This window comes from Hoplias malabaricus, chromosome 7 (genome assembly GCF_029633855.1).
Source record: "Hoplias malabaricus isolate fHopMal1 chromosome 7, fHopMal1.hap1, whole genome shotgun sequence".
Taxonomy (NCBI): Eukaryota; Metazoa; Chordata; class Actinopteri; order Characiformes; family Erythrinidae; genus Hoplias; species Hoplias malabaricus.
Window position 1 is genome coordinate 19,539,464 of NC_089806.1, and position 6,061 is coordinate 19,545,524.

Consider the following 6,061-nt stretch of genomic DNA (forward strand, 5'->3'; position numbering starts at 1 on the left):
TACTAATACAGCAATACAGGGTTTCAGGTTTCCCTCTTCCTCAACCTTAACCCAAGTTTCACCCCAGGCTAATGCAACATGATGTACATAATGCTGTCTGTTTTATAACATACGGATGTGTATCTATAAGATGCTGCTCCCCCCATCTGGTGCTGTCCAGTCACTGCAGCTGCTCACACAGTATTACTGTAAACTGTTTTTGAATGTGTTTCTTTACTTGGATCATCAAAAACAGGAATTAAAAATTAACTGACTCGTGATTTCTGGAAAAATGTAACTGAAGATTTAAATAACAACTCAAAAGAACAAAAACAATAAAGGGAATGCAATAAAGGCAATGGGTGGGTATTAAAGGAAACGTCTACAATTGTGGGGAAATACAGTGCTCTCTGGATTGTTTATGTTCAGAAACTCTAAATCTTTTAAGATGGAATGGTATGTTTGAGGGAAAAAACACAGTTTTTTGCACATGGCTGAAGTCTAACTTGTCTGTAGGTTTTTGTTCACTGTTTTGAATAACCACAGGAACTCATTTGTAACTCGAGTTGTTTAGTTTTGTAGCACTTTCAGTAATGCAATAATAATGCAGTCTCCCAAATTCCACATTAAGTCATCAGAAACAGCAAAAATTAGTCAATATCACCCACCTATGGAGAAGGAATAGAGCAATATCCTCATCTCACTTTTCGACGTTTGATGGTCTGTTCATTGGGACCGAGACTCATTTACAGACACTGGGACTTCGTAAACACATTAGACAGGTTTCCAGTACACAAAAAGACTGGAGAGCTACTAAATGGTGAGAAAACATCTAATGAATTTTATAAAAGTGTTTTTAATTACAGTCATGAATGTCACCTCTAAATACTGAAAATTTGATATCATCATTATTATTATTATTATTAATAATATTTGAGGCTTTGTTATAACTTTCAGTTAAGTGTTAACTGAAACGGTAACTGTTTTTACCACCACTGAAAATAAAGAACTTGTCTTCAATGGCTGTTTTGACTAGGAATTAAACAATGGGTTGATATATAACAAACATATAATACCTTTGAACAGTACTGCATGTTTACTTATATAGCATGTGCACAAGTTTGTGTATGTATATGTGTGTGTGTGTGTGGGCCAGCACACGCACTCTTGTACACTGTATAATAATGGTAAACAATGGGCCAAGTGTGTCTGTGGGTGAGTCTCATTAGCTCAGCAGTGTGTAACAGAAGCATGGGGGTTGTTTGTGTTTGTCAGGCTGTCATTGCTGTAATGTAGTGTAATTAAATGATGATGTGGACTAAGCCCACTCTGTGTGGTGTGTATCAGAGGATATTGGAGAAGTAATAGGCATCCCATGGCAGAGGAAACTTTAATTGGAGGTTGTAAAGCTACAGGTTTGAGGTCTTCCTCCTCATGTCATTCAATATCATTGATTTAATGATATTATTACTGGAAGCAATTCATGTCTGTTTGTGTTTGCGTTCCATAGTATGTTGGAACCTGAGTAGACAAACTACATTAGATCGATCATTTGTTGAGTTCTCATGCTCTATTTGTGTGTGTGTGTGTGTGGGTGCTTGCATATTTAAGACAAGTATGATGAAATTCATTGTGATTCTTCTGTGTTTTTGTCAGAGACACTGCTTTCAGGGGTGGACTAATGAGGAAAATAATGTAATACTCTGAAATCCTTTCATTGTTTTACTTTTCTAAACTCAACTGTCATGTTTTGCATGTAACTCACATATTAGATGCAACTATTGCACCTTCACCTATCCTATTTCACATATTCTATCAGCTGTGAATAACATGCCAATCATACAGTTTAAAATGTCTGTCATAATACAGTGTAAACAGAAATGTATTTTCCCCAATATTTCTGCATAATGGTATCATTAAATTGTAAAAACAAAAGGTTTTTGATGTGAGGTGCTCTGATCTAGAGAAACTTGTGTCAGAATTTTTCACAGTGTTTATAACAGAAACCATGCATCTGAATAATTTGTGTAAATGCTCAAAGGTATAGCTGAGGGAAGGTTTTGACAAAAAATAATAGTTTTAAAAGTCAATTTATGGCATAGTGTTATATGCAGCTTATAATAAGGCAAAACTTTCATTGTAATTAATTATACTTTACATGTTCAAATGTTTACACTGTTATAAACTTATTGTTTTATTTTTGTGTAATAGAACATCTGTACTGTTTTGTGATTGGATTGATTTATCATTGTATTTTAGCCACAAGAAGCCTTAATTTCTTCTGCTGATAGATTCCAGCTCTGCAAGTTGTTATTTATTTATTTATTTAAGTTTATTTTTGTTTAATCTGAACAGTGACACAACTTAAAGTGTGTTCCAGCTAGTGTTTTATCCTCTGAGGTATTTAACACAGCCTGTAATATGTTAATGAAGCAGTAAACTGTAAACATTAGCATTTTCAATGTGTTTTGAAAATGCACACACACACACACACATCATCCTTGTCAAATCCACCATGGTTTTATAAGATTAAACAAGCTGTTAAAAGCCTGAATATCTGTGAAATACTTGTTTATTTTCAGTCATTTCAAATCCAAACGTAAGAACAGTGAGAGATAGAGAATAAAGAGAAATAAATACGTGTTTATGAGTCACCCTCTACATGCTGCATGGACAGGGAGGGAGTTAAAAAGAGGAGGAGGAATGAAAGAGAACATTAAAGTTCCAATTCAATGCAAATCTAATCATTTACAATTTAAAGCGGGAGTAGGTTATTTGTCTTAAATAAAGATTTTGTTATATTTCTTGAAAGATTCTTTACATCCCAAAATCATGGCATGAGAGCTTGTGAAATTACCATATTTACTCAAAAGGCCTAACGGTCACACAGAGGATTTGGTGTATTCTCTGAGTAAATGTGGCTGAACAGTGACCTCCATAGAATGATATATTTTTTTTGAAACCGTGACACATTTTTACACCCCTAGAGCTACACAGAAATATTTCTAGTTATATAGAAATTCCAGGAGTTGAATTCACTCCCACAGGGATTAGTTTAAAAATGGAGATCTGTTTAATCTGTGTCTAAATCCAGCCACATTTATGAATTTTCATTTTTTGTCCATGTAAATAACAAGCTGCTGGGCTCTGAATGGCAGCTGCTCCTTCATCTGTCTGCTACACTGGAGTTTACTTAGTATTAGCAGCTCGTACAACATGTATTCATGCTTAAACAGACAAGCTGTCAGGCTTTAGACCACAATTATCTGTCACAGGAAATGTAACCATACTATTACTTAAAGCCTGTCTTGAATCAAATAATCTTCAGTCCTGTTTTTTGCCATTTCATAACACTGAAACTGCCCTAGCTAAAGTCAGTGTCTTGCTGGTAATTGCATATACTGGTGGCCTTAGTATTCTTGTTCTGTTAAATCTAAGTGCCACCTCTGATACAGCAAGTTATTCTATCCTCCTCCCAAGACTGTAAAAGCTAGGCATTGTTGGCACTGCCCTTGAGTGGTTCAAGTCCTACCTATCAGGCTGCAAACAGTATGTCGCTCTCGTTGGTTATAGCTCTGTTAAAACTACTTTGGTATAGCTCTATCACAACTACATAAACACAAAGTGTCCCTCAAGGACCAGTGTTGGGACCCTTACTGTTTATGATTTACATTCTTTATGTCACTTTAACCTGGACTTCCGTTGTTTTGCTGATGTCTTCGAACTGAATTTATTACTGACCCACTTCTCCATAATTTAGAATCATGTCTTTCTGAAATCAGATACTGGATAAATAATATCTTAAACAGTTATACATCTGAAATTATTCTTATAAGTTCAAAAGCTTATGTTAATAGAAACCATCCCTTCAATCTCTCAATTGGTGAAGTTGTTGTGGCTCCTTCCAATACAGTTCATAACCTGGGGGTTATATTGATTCCACCCATAAACTTGACCTACATGTTAAGAAACTTGCCCGGCACATTGACTCCCTTGAAAAAAACTTTATCCTTCCACTTATGAAACATAGCAAAAAACTCATTATTCCTCTCTCAGTCTGCTGCTGAAAAACTCATTCATGCATTCAACTCAAACTGTCTGTACTACTATAACTCTCCCCTCTCTGGTATTAATATATCTTTCTTTCATAAGGTCCAGATAGTTCAAAACTCAGCACCCCACCTTCTTACCCACACCCACTCACGTACACACATTACAACTGTCCTTTATAATCTTCACTGCCATATTCAGTTTAAAATCCTGCTCAAGTACAAAACTTAAATAAATTTGCCCCTTCCTACCTCTAAGACCTTCCCCAGCCTTATAGACCCTCCCACACCCATAGATCTTCTACCACTGGCTAACTATCCATGCCCTCTTCTAACCTTTGCAGCCTAGGAGATCAGGCTTTTTCCAGAGTTGCTCTTCGTCTTTGGAACTCTCTACACTCACAAATCCCTCTTGTAGGTCCCAGCTTAAAACTCAACTTTTTCCACTTGCATTCAACCTCCCAAAAGCATGTTTATTTGTTTGTTTTTTCTTCATGTTTTCTTTATGTTGTCTGTCTGTTGCTATATTGCCTATATTAACTGTGACTTGTAAGCATCTTTTGGTTCTTGAAAAGCACTTTAGAAATGTAATGTATTATTATTATTATTATTATTATTATTATTATTATTATTAGTTGTAGTAGTGAACTTACATTCATGCTATAAATGATTTCTGTTAGAGCAGAATTTATATTACAGCTGATTGTTTAAAGGGAATGGTCTAAGGGAAAGTATAGATTTGTATGTTTTAAAATATTTCTTCAACAATATGTAATGCTGTATATTAATATAAATTATTTTTGTACTATCCTGCACTTATACCACAATTATCTAAATGTTATGGTATGGTTTCTGTAGTACCTGCACCCATTTTTCATTACATTGTTATTTTAATTATTTACATTTTTTAAATACAGATTATAATCTGACAAGCACTGGATAATACCAGCTCACTCAGCAAGGAATATATTTCTAATATACTTTTATACTTTTTAAACAATGTAATTATTTTGGCAGTATGTATGAACTCTGAACTTTTTTATATCACAGTAGAGTATCACAAGTTGAACTCTTTTATATCACAGGATAAACAGAATCTGACGACACTGAACTGACACATAACTGAGCATGATCCACTTTCTTCCACTAGATGTCAGTCTTGCCAAAGTCTTTATTTATCTATCTATCTATCTATCTATCTATCTATCTATCTATCTATCTATCTATCTATCTATCTATCTATCTCATAGGTTAGGCACCTTTGCAATTTATGAGTAAGGATAATTTTTTGTGTTCAAAAACAATAATACAAAACAAAAATACAAACTACAGTATGATTTAATTTAGGCCTATGATTTATGTTAGGCCTAGCATTATTTCTAGTCACCATAGTGACAAAGCCTGAATTTCTAAACAATCAATTATTACATTGTGTGTTTTTTTTTTTTTTGTTTTTTTTTTTTTTTTTTTTTTAATAAGGAAAAGACACTTGGTGGGAAGATAAGTGGTTTGGACTTGGATGTCTAAGACTTGGGGTATTCCTGGTCACATTTTGTTACTTTATTTAATGTGGATATTAAATTGTTTAAATAAAAGTGCACAAATCTTCCACAAAAAATTTAATTCCTGCAAATACTTTAAAATATCTGATTATTTACTGTATATAAAATGTAACATAATTTTACAAATGCCAATACATTTTAATCAGCAAAGAAAAGATAATTATGCATTTAAAAAAGTGCAGAAGAGTGTTTTCTTTAGAAAATGAATATTTTCACTTACAATACTACTACTACTTCTACTACTACTACTACTAATAATAATAATAATAATAATTGACCAGTGGCTTCCAAACATGACATATAGCTAAAATGGCTGCCAATTTATAAAAATACAAATGTGACGGGTGTTGGTGCTGTTTATACAAATATTACTTCAATTGTGGGCGCTCAGAAAATACCATTCAACTTTAGAATTCATTCATATTCTTTCCCAATAACCTCATGGAAACATTTTGCGACCAGTGTTTGATT